This window comes from Hordeum vulgare, chromosome 4H (assembly GCF_904849725.1).
Source record: "Hordeum vulgare subsp. vulgare chromosome 4H, MorexV3_pseudomolecules_assembly, whole genome shotgun sequence".
In the NCBI taxonomy this organism is placed as follows: Eukaryota; Viridiplantae; Streptophyta; class Magnoliopsida; order Poales; family Poaceae; genus Hordeum; species Hordeum vulgare.
The window spans coordinates 426,603,356-426,619,804 of NC_058521.1; positions in this window are offsets into that span (position 1 = coordinate 426,603,356).

Genomic DNA, 16,449 nt, shown 5'->3' on the forward strand with positions numbered 1-16,449 from the left:
TACAAATCACATGACTTGTGATAAAATCTTATTGATGAATATGTGACTGACTCCATCACCACTGAAGCAAATCACTTATGCCGATAAATGTAAAAGCAAGGTAGTGGGACTTGGTAAAGTGTCTATCTCTAAGGACCGGGATATGGACAAAGTCATGCTTGTCGAATCCCTTGGATTTAACCTCATTTCAGTCTCAGTGCTTTGCGATCTTGATATGATTGTCATCTTTGGAAAATATAGATGTGCAGTCATCATGGAATCTGACAAATCCAAAGTCTTTGAAGGCTTTAGGAGAGGAGATTTGTATATTGTTGATTTTTCCACAGGTCCTCAACCGGCCACATGTTTACTAGCTAAAACCTCAGAAGGCTAGCTATGGCATCGGTGACTTGGTCATGCAGGCATGAGGAATTTGCACACACTCGCGAAGAGGAAGCATCTCATTGGCATCAAATCCGTCAAATTCCTCAAGGACCATATCTGCGGTGCTTGTGAGTGTGGAAAAATAACCAGATCCAAACACCCCTCGAAGACTATCATGACTACTACTCGTCCATTTGAATTGCTTCACATGGATCTGTTTGGACCTACTCATTATGCTACTCTAACCAATGTAGCATCTCTATATGGCTTTGTCATTGTTGATGACTACTCTCTCTATACATGGGTACACATCATTCTGTATAAAACTGAAGTAAAGGAAGTCTTCAAACGATTTTCCACAACGGTCTCGACAAACTTCAGCGTCAAGATCAAATACATCAGGTTTGATAATGGGACAGAATTCAAAAATACTGGTCTTGATGATTATCTTGATGAACTTGGTATTACTCACGAATTGTCTGCTCCTTATACTCCTCAACAGAATGGCATCGTTGAACGCAAGAACACGACTCTATTTGAAATGGCATGGACTATGCTTGAAGAATATCAGACTCCTCGTCAGTTTTGGCCTGAAGCAATCAATAGTGCTTGCCACATCATCAACATGGTATATCTTCAAAAATTCCTCAAGAAAACCTCATATGAACTCCTCACTCACAAGAAACCCAATGTAAGTTATTTTAAAGTCTTCGGTGCAAGATGCTGGATTGGAGATCCTCACCATAGCTCAAAGTTTGCACCAAAAGCACATGAGGGTTTTATGATTGGTTACGGAAAGGAATCGCACACCTACAAAGTCTTCAACACCTATCACAACAAGGTTCTTGAAACTGTAGATGTGCGGTTCGATGAAATTAACGGCTCGCAAAGAGAGCAACTGCCTCGTGTGCCAGATAAATTGACTTCTGAGGAAGCCATCAAGCTCAAGGCTACTCAAGATATCATTCCTACCGAGGAACAACCCCTTGTTGAAGAAGTCGTCCCCAACACTGAGGAAATTCAAGCAAGTGGACCTGAGGAAAATGCTACAGATCCAAGTCCTTATCCCAACGAAAGTCTTCAACCAGCTCATCCGAGGATTGCAAATGAAGTAGAACTTGAAAAAATCCTCGATGACATCAACGCGCCATGTCCTCTCACTCGCTCAAAAGCTTCACATTTAGTTAAGTTTTGTGGGCATTCCTCTTTTGTGTCTATCACAGAACCCTCAAAAGTTGATGAAGCCTTCATGGAACCTGAGTGGATTCAAGCCATACAAGATGAACTTCTTCAGTTCAAGCTAAATGACATAGGGAGCTCATCAAAAGACCAGATCCTCGCAAGCACAATATCATCGGCACCAAGTGGATCTACCGAAACAAGCAAGATGAGAATGGTTAGGTTGTGAGGAACAAGGCATGGCTTGTAGCCCAAGGCTACACACAGGTTGAAGGAATTGATTTTGATGAAACTTTTGCACCCGTTGCTAGACTTCAAGCTATTCTAATATTACTTGCTTATGCTAACCATCACAATATTACTCTATATCAAATGGATGTGAAAAGTGCATTCCTCAATGGTAAGCTTGTGGAACAAGTATATGTTGCTCAACCCCCACGTTTTGAAGACCCGAAGCATCCTCACAAAGTCTTCAGACTCAAAAAGGCACTCTATGGCCTCAAGCAAGCGCCTCGGGTGTGATATGATACATTGAAGGAATTCCTCATGAAGAAAGGCTTCAAACCCGGTTCACTTGATCCTACTCTTTACACAAAATCCTATGACAATGAAATATTTGTGTGCGAAATATATATCGACGACATTATTTTTGGTTGTACTGACAAACGTTACAGTGATGAATTTGCCTACATGATGGTTGAAGAATATGAAATGTCCATGATGGGGAGCTGAAATTCTTCTTAGGTCTGCAAATTCGTCAACAACGCAATGGCATCTTCATATCTCACAAGAAATACCTCAAGGATGTTCTGAGGAAATTCGGCATGCATGAATGCAAAGGCATCAAGATTCCTATGCCTACGAGCGACCACCTCTGCACTGACGAAAATGGTAAAGATTCTGATCAATAGGTATATCGTTCTATGTTTGGTTCTTTCTTGTACCTATGTGCATCTAGGCCAAATATTATTCTTAGTGTTTGCATGTGTGCACGTTTTCAAGCAAAACCGAAGGAAACACAACATAAGGTTGTGAAACATATTCTTCGATATCTAGCTCACACACCAAATCTAGGATTATGGTACCCCAAGGGCTCAAATATTCACCTTGTTGGATATTCTGATTCTGATTATGCTGGTGTAACATCCCAATTTTCCTAATTGGGAATGTTTTACATTGTAGCTAAGCATCTATGCATATTGATTTAAATAAAGTTTGCATTTGAATTTTTTCGACTTTTTGCTTTTGCATTTCTATTTTTTCTTCACACGAGAAATGCCGGGAAATAATCTCTTGCACGCAAGAGAGAGAGCGGAGGAAAATGACCCTCCAAAGTGCGAGGCATTTTTGAAATGTTTTGAGCCAAGAAAGCCAAAGTTTTATCGCGGAAATATTTAAAAAAAGAAAATATAGCATAAGGGTTTTTTTTCTGAAAAAAAACATTTTTTTAGTTTTTATTTTTGCTTTGGAAAAATGTTAATCGAGTAGAGAATATTTTTCTGATTTTTTTGGTATATAATACCCCATATTAATTATTTTATTTGCTTCCTTTTATTTTCGTTTTAGTTTCAGTTAAAAAAAAGGGGGAGATATTTTTCCCTGGGGCGAGATCCCCAATCGGTGGGAATGCTCCCAACCGACCAGAAACTCCCCAACGCCACCTCTTCTTTATTTATTTTTCTTTTTTCTTTCCCACTTTTCTTTTCTTTCTTTTTTTTCTTCTCTCTCTTTCCTTTCCTCTTCTTCTTCCTTCCTTCCCTGTTCTAACGTGAATTTCCTTCCCGAGCCCCGTGCTCTTTCCTTCCATGGCAGCCGATCCCCTTCCCCGGATCTCCCTCCTCCTTCCCTCCGAAGCTCGCCTCTCCCCCTATAAATACTCCCCACCGCCGCCTAGCCCCGTTCCCCACCTCGCCACGCCGTCTCGCCGCCCCGAACCGCCCCTACTGCACCTCGCCGGAGCTCTGAGCTCGGCCTAAACTCCGGCCACTCCCCTGCACCTCCCCGAGCCTCCCCTCGCCTCGCCGCCGCCTCCCCAAGCCCTCGACCGCCGTCGGGACTCGCCGGAACCACCGCCCCGACCTCCACCTCGCCACGGCTCGCCGGAGCAACCTCCAACGCCGGCCACCCCCTGTGAGCATAACCCCCCATCTCTCCCAGCCGTTCGATAGAACCCCTACGGTGTAGATTAGAAACGAGGTACCCCTTCGGTTTTTAAATAAAAACCCGAACGGTTTTCTGCCCCACTTATTATTTAGCCATAGATTTTGTTATACTTCGGCCGTTTGCTCGTTCTACCCGCAGCACACACCCCGCAACCAATCAGGGACTGCCACGTATCGATTAGAATCTGTTTTCTTTTATTGTTTAATTCCAAAACAGAAAAGTTTCAAGTTTGTTTTGATCATAGCTTTTGATCCCGAATTCCAATGGAGTTGAAACTTGTTCGAGTAGATCACAGTTTTTCTGTAGTTTCTAAAAACATATAATTTGTCTATGTTTGAAATTTTCAAATTTGAATTAGATCAGATTTAGTTTAAACCTTGTTTTTCTTATTCCAGGAGTTTAAAAAATGATTTTGATTTGATTCTTTTTGCTACTGCTTCCTAGTGATTATATCTTACTGTGGTATAAGTTTCAATGTTTTTTAAATATTTTACTTGGGATTTTAATAGAAACAAGTTTCTGCCTTAGTAACGTGTAGTGAATTCTTTCACTTAGGCCATAGCAACTATTTACTTGTGATGTTAATTTTACTTGTTGTTTGATTGTAGTGCTTATGGTGTGTATTTTGTTTGTATCGGTAGATCACCCGGAGTGCGAAGCTTGTTACTTAGAAGCGCTCGATCAAGACAACTATCATCAAGGCAAGTCATTTTGATCATACAATTTCCTATGTTTTTTCGATGCATGGTAGTTTCACCTTTCTTTGCCCAATTGCATGCTGCTTAGGTACTTGGAATTTTTAGTATAGGTTGTAGTATCATGTGGTAGGCACACAAAAACCCCGATACTTGGCCCCGGGATGACAAATTTCATATTGCTATGCTTGAGTAGACGGGATTTCGGTTGAGTGCATAACACGAGTGATGCGAGGTTGATTAAATAATCAAGACCGGTTAAGACAAGATTTTCAAGACCTCGTGATGCAATACAACTCTGGGTGAAGGACGGTTGATCAGCTCCCTGGAGAAACCAGTGGATGACCCGAGATGCTAGGGACGACCATGACATCTTGCGGAAAGCTTCACCCAGGCTCGAAGAGACGGACGGAGGCTTCAAGACCCAAGGCTTACCTGCACAGCCACAAGTCATTATGGGCTCTGGCTTGGTTGGACAACGCGGCGACTCTGGACAGGCGGTGCTAGAAGATGTAGAAGAACGGTAGGAATGGATGGGCACCGACAAGGATTCAGAGGGACCCGTTGAAAGACCATGTTTTGATCATCCGGTCTTCAAACACCCTGAAGTGCGAGGACATACTCGGAGGCGATCAAATCTTGTGGGGAACGTGTGCAAAACTCTGCAGAGTGCCCAACCTAATCGATTAGTTGTGTCCACAGTCATGGACAACTTGAGCCGAAGGCATTCAAATTCCCCTGAACTCTCGACACAACTTAATAATGATGTGGGTGTTAACAACAACTCGGGTACGAGAATTGGTTGGCGGAACCATCTCGTTAACAACAAACAATGTAGTAATATTTTGCTTCCAGCCCCTCTTGTTGTAGGATAAAATTGGCTTTATGCAAAACTTATAGCCCCACCTGCCAAATATGCATGTAGAGATAGTTGATTATTATTTTTACCCCTCTCTTGATGACCTGCCGGCATATTCCATATGCTGACCTACACGGCTGCAATGTATCATGTTGCAGAGTTCTTTTCCGACCAGGAGTGAGGCTACAATCTACGCTCAACGACATGCCCTGGAGTCGGATGGACTCGTCTACCTGATGCTTCCGCTAGTCTTCGTTAGATATCTCATGAGATGGCCTTCGGCCACTTTATTGTAATCCATTATTGTAATAAAGTACTCGTTATGAGATTTCGATTAATAAAGCTGTGTGATTGAACTCTTGATATATACATTGATGTACTGAGTGTGTACCAGCATGATCTTGGGATGGTACGGAAACACTAGAGGCTTGACACGTCTTGAGTCGGGTCGCTACAGAAATTGTTTTCAGAGCACATGCTGACCGTAGGACGTAACCTCTAGGAATGGAAAAGCCTTAGGAAGAAAACTATTTTCTTATGTCTATAAATCCTCTATTTGCTCTTCTGATCATTTCTGACTTCTCTCCGATTTTCCAATGTTTTAGATGGCCACCTTCGTCCCCGTTAAGTTCACGGAGTTTTGCCAGCCCGACACCACTATGCCTTTCGGAAAGGAGCTGGTACAGATCACCAAGGACTTGAGGATTGCTCTGCCGACTATCACAGGGAAGCCGACTTCGTCTTACCCGGAGGATTCACGCTACAGGATCGAGGTGCACGTTCCTAGAAGGACATTCGAGCCGCGCACTGAGCCAGTGGATTTCAAGTTCATCGCACCCAACTGGATTCTCGGAAGGGACATGGCCGTCCATTGTGCACTCGGACGTATCAAGGAAGAGTACAGAGGCTGCCCTATTTCACCGGACCTATTCACGGTATCCCGGAGAAGAGAAGATGGAGAAATCATCTCAAGCAAGACCAAGGACGCTCTCCTGTCCTATGCCCAGACCTTGGAGAAGCACAGCGGGACTCTGGAGCATCGTGTGATCATGGACGCTAGGAAGACCAAGCAACTGTCGCTCCGCGAACTCGAACTCGAAGAAGCAGCCCGGGAAGCCCACTATGAGCACGAACTGGAGGTGAAGGACTTTCTGGAGAGGATCGAGAAGCTGAAGACTCGAGTTGCATACCTGGAGGAGGAACTGGACATGGGCGAGAACCTTCATCCTGAAGGTGACGTGGCCCCCTTGATCAGCAATGATGAGGACTATGAAGAAAGCTCCACCGAAGGACCCACTACCATGCTTTTCTGAGGAGGACACTTAGTCTAGCCCACCAAATTTATTTTATCGTTAAACGTTTAGGCCGATGTTTAGGTTATCGAATTTTGTATCCCCGTGTGAACCTTGTGATGGTATTGAATAAAATGTGTGGTGTGATACTTGTTTGTTGCATTTCATATGGGTAGTGTAATTACTCTCTAGACCATTGTTATATGCTAATCTCACCCCTCTACAAACATCAGATGCCTCCGAGACGTGCCCCTACTTCCAACTTTCCGCCGGAACTCTCCCAGTTGATTCACCAACAGAATACCCTGATGCAGCTGATCATCCAGAACCATAACAATAACAACAACCATCATCCACCCCAGGCCGACAATCTCACCCGTTTCCTGAGGTTGAACCCTCCGACTTTCTCCAGAAGCATTGAGCCCATTGTGGCAGATGATTGGCTCCGCAAGATGGAGAGGGAACTTATCACTGCTGGTTGTAGTGAAGCTGAGAAGGTGCGCTTTGCCACGCATCAACCTGAAGGCCCTGCAGCTGCATGGTGGGAGAACTACACCACCACATACCCCATTGCTGGAGTCACTTGGGAGCAGTTCAAGAAAGCCTTCCGCACCGCACATGTCTCAGCTGGTGCAATGAGTCTGAAGAAGCGTGAGTTTCGCAACTTACGCCAGGGAAATCGCTCTGTGGCTCAGTATGTCGATGAATTCAGCATGCTCGCCCGTTATGCATCTGGAGATCTGGCCGATGATGCGGCCAAGCAGGAAAAATTCTTGGAGGGACTCAATGATGAGCTGAGCATTCATCTGATTGTAGCCACCTTCAACAACTACCAGGAGCTAGTAGATAAGGCCCTCATCTTGGAGGGGAAACACCAGCAGATGGAGAACCGTAAGCGGAAGTATGGGAATGGAAAGTTCAACTCCGGCACTCAGCGGAAGCCTCGCTACACCCCCTATTCAGGGAATACCGGGACTGGATCCGGTAAGTTTGGAGGACACGTCCAGCATAACCACCCAGTGCACAACCATGGAGGCCACAACCATGGAGGAAATGGGAACCACCGCAACAACAGCAACTTCAAGAATGGCGGTACTGGCACTCAGCATCATTGAGCTCCAGCTCAGAAGGATCTGAATCACATCACCTGCTTCAAGTGTCAGAAGACGGGACACTATGCCACTGAATGTCCCCAGAACAAGCAGGGAAATGGAAACGGCAACGGCAACTCTGCAGCAAAGAAGCCCAATCCTTTTCCTTGAGCTCACGTGAATCACATTGATGTTGAAGAGGTCTATGATCACCCCGATACTGTGGTTGGTAAGTTTTTGCTAAATTCACGTCCAGTATTGGTACTTTTTAATTCTGGTGCAACGCATTCATTCATATCAAGGGTAGTTGTGGAAAAGTATAGTTTGCCAACTAGGACCCTCGGCCAGCCTATTAAGGTCAGTTCCCCAGGAGGCATGATGACAGCCGGGATAGGATGCCATGCTTTGTGTCTCAACATCGGGAACCATAATTTTCCCACCGACCTCATCGTATTAGAGTCCCAGGGATTGGATGTAATCCTAGGCATGGATTGGTTGGCCAAGTATGAAGGGAATATTGATTGTGCCCTTAAGTCTATTTTGCTCACCACCCCCGAGCAAAAGCGGATTAAGTACGTGTCTCAACGCCCGACACGGAGTAAACGAGTAAACTCTTTCACGGGAGTAGTCCAGGAGGAAGTACCGATTGTACAGGAATACCCAGATGTATTTCCGGAGGAATTGACGGGCATGCCACCTGATAGAGAGATTGAGTTCCTGATTGAGATATTACCCGGAACAGCCCCGATATCCAAGAGACCTTATCAGATGCCCGCAAATGACTTGGTAGAAATCAAGAAGCAAATTAAGGAGTTGTTGGACAAAGGGTATATTCGCCCAAGTTCTTCACCTTGGGGAGCCCAGTGCTCTCGGTTGAAAAGAAGGATAAGTCCTTGAGAATGGTTGTCGATTATCGTGCATTGAACAAGGTGACCATCAAGAACAAGTACCCCTTGCCGATGATCAATGATCTGTTTGACCAGTTAGTTGGAGCCCGAATATTCTCCAAGATCGATCTTTAATCCGGGTATCATGAGTTGAAGATTCGTGAACAGGATATACCCAAGACAGCCTTCACCACTCGGTACGGCTTGTCTGAGTACACGGTCATGTCATTTGGACTGACTAATGCTCCGGCATATTTTATGAATCTGATGAACAAGGTATTTATGGAATACTTGGACAAGTTTGTCGTGGTGTTCATCGATGACATACTCATATTCTCCAAGAACGAGGAGGAACACAAGGAACATCTGCGTCTAGTTCTGGAGAAACTTTGAGAGCATAAGCTATATGCAAAGTTTAGCAAATGTGAGTTTTGGTCGAAGGAAGTAGGATTCCTCGGACACATCATCTCAGGGGAAGGAATAGCAGTGGACCCTGCCAAGGTCGCTGCAGTCACCGAATGGGTAGCACCCACCTTAGTCAAGGAGATCCGTAGTTTCCTCGGACTTGCCGGATATTACCAGAGGTTCATTGAGAATTTCTCAAAGATCGCCAAGCCCATGGCAGAGTTGTTGAAGAAGGAATCCAAGTATGTTTGGACTGAGGAATGTGAAATCAGTTTTCAAGAGTTGAAGAAACGTCTGGTTACAGCCCCAGTGCTGATATTGCCAAACATTCGGAAGGATTTCCAGGTTTACTGTGACGCTTCTCGTCAAGGACTTGGAGGAGTGCTCATGCAAGAAGGTAAAGTTGTAGCCTATGCATCCAGACAGCTCAGACCCCACGAGTTGAATTATGCCACTCATGACTTGGAACTAGCAGTCGTAGTGCACGCTCTTAAGACCTGGAGACATTTCCTGATCGGAAATAGTTGTGATGTTTACATTGATCACAAGAGCCTGAAATATATCTTCACGCAGAAGGAGTTGAACCTCAAACAGAGGCGATGGCTAGAGTTGATCAAGGACTATCACATGATATTGCATTATCACCCAGGCAAGGCAAATGTTGTAGCCGATGCGTTGAGCCGCAAGAGTTATGTGAACACACTCATAGTAGGAGGGTTACCCCAGGAGTTAGCCGATGACCTCCGAGAGCTCAAATTGGAAATAGTTCCAAGAGGTTTGTTGCCACACTAGAAATTCAGTCCACTTTGACAGAAAAGATCCGCGAGGCACAGAAATCAGACAAGGAGATAGCTGAGATTAAGCAGAAAATGAAAGACGGGAAGGCTAAAGGTTTTCGTGAGGATGAACACGGAACTTTATGGTTTGAGGATCGCATCTATGTGCCCAATGATCCCGAACTCAGGAAGTTGATACTTCATGAGGCCCATGATTCCCCGTACTCAATACACCCCGACAACATCAAGATGTATCTGGATCTGAAAGAAAGTTTCTGGTGGACACGAATGAAGAAAGACATTGCCGAGTTCGTGGCAATATGCGATGTTTGTCAGCGAGTAAAAGCCGAGCATCAGAAGTCAGCAGGTTTGCTTCAACCTCTGCCGATACCCGAGTGGAAATGGGAAAAGCTTGGTATGGACTTCATCACAGGATTACCCAGGACCCGTTCTGGCTATGATTCTATTTGGGTTGTGGTCGATCGTTTGACCAAGGTAGCTCACTTCATCCTTGTGAAGACTACTTACACGAGTGCCAAGCTGTCCAAGATATATATGACCAGGATAGTATCTCTGCACGGAGTACCGAAGAGTATTGTGTTAGATAGAGGGACTCAGTTCACATCAAAATTTTGGCACCAACTGCATGAAACCTTGGGAACGAGATTGGAGTTCAGTACAGCTTTTCACCCACAGACAGATGGACAGACCGAGAGAGTCAACCAGATTCTGGAGGACATGTTGAGAGCTTGCGCACTAGACTATGGGTCTAGTTGGGATGACAATTTTCCTTATGCCGAGTTCTCATACAACAACAGCTACCAGGCTAGTCTGAAGATGGCCCCTTTCGAAGCCCTATACGGAAGGAGGTGCAGAACACCGTTGATGTGGGATGGAGTTGGAGACCGACAACTCTTTGGTCCCGACCTTATCCGAGATTCTGAAGAGAAGGTCAAGCTTATTCGTGACCGACTCAAGATAGCTCAGTCCAGGCAGAAAAGTTATGCTGACAGCAAACGCAAGGAAGTAACATACAAAGTGGGAGACCGAGCATATCTTCGGGTGTCTCCACTCCGAGGAATCAAGAGATTTGGTGTGAAAGGAAAGTTAGCACCCCGATTCATTGGCCCCTAGAAAATTCTTGAACGTAGAGGCGAAGTTGCATATAAACTGGAACTGCCGGACGGATTGTCTGGAGTGCATGATGTCTTCCATGTTTCCCAGTTGAAGAAACGCCACGCTGAGATGGCCGATGTTCCGTTGAGAGATAAAGTGCCCCTAGAGGCCATACAGTTTGACAGTGATATGACGTATGAGGAGAAACCCGTCAGGATTCTCGAGACTGCCAACAGAGTTACCCGCAGCAAGATCATCAAGTTGTGCAAGGTGTTGTGGAGCCACCACACCGAGGAAGAAACCACCTGGGAACGAGAAGAGGATCTTCGTCGAGACCACCCGCACCTATTTTCTAGCCTACCCGAATCTCGAGGGCGAGATTCATCTTAAGGTGGGTAGGTTTGTAACATCCCAATTTTCCTAATTGGGAATGTTCTACATTGTAGCTAAGCATCTAAGCATATTGATTTAAATAAAGTTTGCATTTGAATTTTTTCGACTTTTTGCTTTTGCATTTCTATTTTTTCTTCACACGAGAAATGCCGGGAAATAATCTCTTGCACGCAAGAGAGAGAGCGGAGGAAAATGACCCTCCAAAGTGCGAGGCATTTTTGAAATGTTTTGAGCCCAGAAAGCCAAAGTTTTATCGCGAAAATATTTGCAAAAAGAAAATATAGCATAAGGGTTTTTTTTCTGAAAAAAAAACATTTTTTTAGTTTTTATTTTTGCTTTGGAAAAATGTTAATCGAGTAGAGGATATTTTTCTGATTTTTTTGGTATATAATACCCAATATTAATTATTTTATTTGTTTCCTTTTATTTTCGTTTTAGTTTCAGTTAAAAAAAAGGGGGAGATATTTTTCCCTGGGGCGAGATCCCCAATCGGTGGGAATGCTCCCAACCGACCAAAAACTCCCCAGCGCCACCTCTTCTTTATTTATTTTCATTTTTCTTTCCCACTTTTTTTTCTTTTTTTTCTTATCTCTCTTTCCTTTCCTCTTCTTCTTCCTTCGTTCCCTGTTCTCACGTGAATTTCCTTCCCGAGCCCCGTGCTCTTTCCTTCCATGGCAGCCAATCCCCTTCCCCGGATCTCCCTCCTCCTTCCCTCCGGAGCTCGCCTCTCCCCCTATAAATACTCCCCACCGCCGCCTAGCCCCATTCCCCACCTCGCCACGCCGTCTCGCCGCCCCGAACTGCCCCTGTTGCACCTCGCCGGAGCTCCGAGCTCGGCCTAAACTCCGGCCACTCCCCTGCACCGCCCCGAGCCTCCCCTCGCCTCGCCGCCGCCGCCACTAGACGCGGGAGCTTCGCCGCCGCCTCCCCAAGCCCTCGGCCGCCGTCGGGACTCGCCGGAACCACCGCCCTGACCTCCACCTCGCCACGGCTCGCCGGAGCAACCTCCAACGCCGGCCACCCCGTGTAAGCATAACCCCCCATCTCTCCCAGCCGTTCGATAGAACCCCTACGGTGTAGATTAGAAATGAGGTACCCCTTCGGTTTTTAAATAAAAACCCGAACGGTTTTCTGCCCCACTTATTATTTAGCCGTAGATTTTGTTATACTTCGGCCGTTTGCTCGTTCTACCCACAGCATACACCCCGCAACCAATCAGGGACTGCCACGTATCGGTTAGAATCTGTTTTCTTTTTTCTGTTTAATTCCAAAACAGAAAAGTTTGAAGTTCGTTTTGATCATAGCTTTTGATCCCAAATTCCAATGGAGTTGAAACTTGTTCCAGTAGATCACAATTGTGCTGTTGTTTCTAAAAACATATAATTTGTCTATGTTTGAAATATTCAAATTTGAATTAGATCAGATTTAGTTTCAACTTTGTTTTGCTTATTCCAGGAGTTTAAAAAATGATTTTGATTTGATTCTTTTTGCTACTGCTTCCTAGTGATTATATCTTACTGTGGTATAAGTTTCAATTTTTGTTAAAATTTTTTACTTGGGGTTTTAACAGAAACAAGTTTCTGCCTTAGTAACGTGTAGTGAATTCTTTCACTTAGGCCATAGCAACTATTTACTTGTGATGTTATTTTTACTTGTTGTTTGATTGTAGTGCTTATGGTGTGTATTTTGTTTGTATCTGTAGATCACCCGGAGTGCGAAGCTTGTTACTTAGAAGCGCTCGATCAAGACAACTATCATCAAGGCAAGTCATTTTGATCATACTATTTCCTATGTTTTTTTGATGCATGGTAGTTTCACCTTTCTTTACCCAATTGCATGCTGCTTAGGTACTTGGAAATTTTAGTATAGGTTGTAGTATCATGTGGTAGGCACACAACAACCCCGATACTTGGCCCCGGGACGACAAATTTCATATTGCTATGCTTGAGTAGACGGGATTTCGGTTGAGTGCATAACATGAGTGATGCGAGGTTGATTAAATAATCAAGACCGGTTAAGACAAGATTTTCAAGACCTCGTGATGCAATACAACTCTGGGTGAAGGACGGTTGATCGGCTCCCTCGAGAAACCAGTGGATGACCCGGGATGCTGGAGATGGCCATGACATCTTGCGGAAAGCTTCACCCAGGCTCGAAGAGACGGACGGAGGCTTCAAGACCCAAGGCTTACCTGCACAGCCACAAGTCATTATGGGCTCTGGCTTGGTTGGACAACGCGGCGACTCTGGACAGGCGGTGCTAGAAGATGTAAAAGAACGGTAGGAATGGATGGGCACCGACAGGGATTCAGAGGGTCCCGTTGAAAGACCATGTTTTGATCATCCAGTCTTCAAACACCCTGAAGTGCGAGGACATACTCGGAGGCGATCAAATCTTGTGGGGAACGTGTGCAAAACTCTGCAGAGTGCCCAACCTAATCGATTAGCCGTGTCCATGGTCATGGACAACTTGAGCCGAAGGCATTGACATTCCCCTGAACTCTCTACGCAACTTAATAATGATGTGGGTGTTAACAACAACTCGGGTACGAGAATTGGTTGGCGGAACCATCTCGTTAACAACAAACAATGTAGTAATATTTTGCTTCCAGCCCCTCTTGTTGTAGGATAAAATTGGCTTTATGCAAAACTTATAGCCCCACCTGCCAAATATGCATGTAGAGATAGTTGATTATTATTTTTACCCCTCTCTTGATGACCTGCCGGCATATTCCATATGCTGACCTACACGGCTGCAACATATCATGTTGCAGAGTACTTTTCCGACGAGGAGTGAGGCTATGATCTACGCTCAACGACATGCCCTGGAGTCGGATGGACTCGTCTAATTGATGCTTCCTCTAGTCTTTGTTAGATATCTCATGAGATGGCCTTCGGCCACTTTATTGTAATCCATTATTATAATAAAGTACTCGTTATGAGATTTCGATTAATAAAGCTATGTGATTGAACTCTTGGTATATACATTGATGTACTGAGTGTGTACCAGCATGATCTTGGGATGGTACGGAAACACCAGAGGCTTGACTCGTCTTGAGTCAGGTCGCTACAGCTGGTGACCGTGTGGATCGAAAGTCAATGTCAGGCACATGCCATTTCCTCGGAAGATCTTTAGTCTGCTGGTTCTCAGAAAAGGAGAATTGCGTATCACTCTCCACTTCTGAAGCTGAATACATTGCTGCTGGATCTTGCTGAGCTCAATCGCTATGGATGAAGCAAACCCTAAGAGACTACAGCATCAACATGAAGAATGTGCCCCTCTACTACGACAATGAGACTGCAATCAAGATCGCCTATAACCCAGTACAACACTCGAAGACCAAGCACATCCAGATTCGTCATCATTTTCTTCGTGACAATGTCTTCAAGGGCAATATCATCATCGACCATGTGAAGACTGATGATCAGCTAGCAGATATCTTCGCAAAGCCCTTGGAAGAGAGAAGGTTTTGCAAGTTGCAGTGTGAGCTAAATATCCTAGAATCGTCAAATGTATTGTAAACTTGCACACATCCTAACACTTACGCAAAATTGATGACTTAGGTGTGCAACATACAAAGTAACGATTTTCTTCAATCAATGAAGAACATTACTCTAATTGTGAAGAAATCAAAGAAGAATTTGGTTCTCACGGCAATATGACAATTGTACGTAGCGCTTGAAATCATCAGTCTTATACGGTGGGTCACGCCACCACCCAACTTCGAAATTCTTCAAGTTGGAAATTCTTCAATCTGAGACTTTTCACAAATTCCTCAAAATTTTCAAAGTCTTCAAAAAATTTCAAATTCTTCAAAACTTTCTATGACGATCTTCATTTGACTATATATATATATATTAATGAGCTTTCAATGTCCTCAACAGCTAATGCGTCCAAAATGCATCACTATTTTGTATCATAATTTGTCTATATTCATTGATATATTTCACTTTATCATGATGTACTTATAGTGTTTTGGCTTATTTTACACAGTTTACAACTTTCCGGTGCCGAACCAGCACACGCAGAATTCTACGGAGAAAATAGCACGTAGAGTTGCAATATTAGACCATATCCAATTGCGCTGAAATTTTGAGGGTAGAAGTTTTCGAAAAGGTCCCGAAGACAGGCCAAAGAAGAGCCGGAGGGGGGGCATAGGTCACCCAGGCGACCTGCTGGCCCCTAGGCCGTGCTAGGAGGCCGCTTGGGTGATGGGCCCAGCTCCCGGTGATCTCCTTTGGACTATATGTCCCTCTTGACCTAAAAATCCAAGGACAGAAGAGTTTTGGTGATTCGGACGCCGCTCGGCGGCGGAAACCTACACAGAAGAAAATACCTTTCCGGCGTGCAGATTCCGCCGGGGAGAACTCCTCCCGGAAGGGGAGATTGTCCTCATCGTCATCACCATCATCACGGGCATCATTAATATCATCATCACCATCATCACCAACACCAGCACCATCTCCACCTTCATCCCATCTACTTCACCATTGCAATCAGAGTTGTACCTTGCACTATTCATCCCCTCTACTGCACCGATGTTGATTACTCTTTTGTGGTGAATTCTATTGAATTTTGTTGGAGGATTATTGTTATGACCATATTTTTAATCATATTTTCATCACCTGTGATCATGATCTCTTTTATGTCTTGTGAGTAGTTCCATTAGTTCTTGAGGACATGGGAAAAGTCTAGATGTTAGTAGTCATATGATGTTGAAGTGATATGTGTTGATTGATATTTAAGTTATGGTGTTATTCTTCTAGTGGTGTTATGTGAACGCTGACTACATAACACTTCGCCATTTTAAGGACCTAGGGGAATGCATCGTGTACAAAGAATGCTTATGGTGGGTTTCCGGAGTGACAGAAACCTGAACCCCAGTTTGCATACTTTTGCATGAGGGAGTATTGGATCCTAAAGCTTATTGCTATGGTTAGCATTTTCCTTAATTTCTCTCTTGTATTTGTGTATGCTTGCAAGAGGAATTAATCATAAGAAGGTACTTGTCTTAGCCTAGACAGTGCACTAGTTAAGATCCATCCACATAACACTTATCAATACAAAACATAGTACTAGACAGAGTATGACGAAAGCACTTGACTATCTCTCCCGTGTGTCCTCAGGAACACCTTAGTCTTTGTAAGTTTAGTCCCTCGGCTTATCCTTTGCACTCAAAAGGATTGGGCCACTTGCTGCACCTCGGCACCATTTACTTTACTTGCATTTA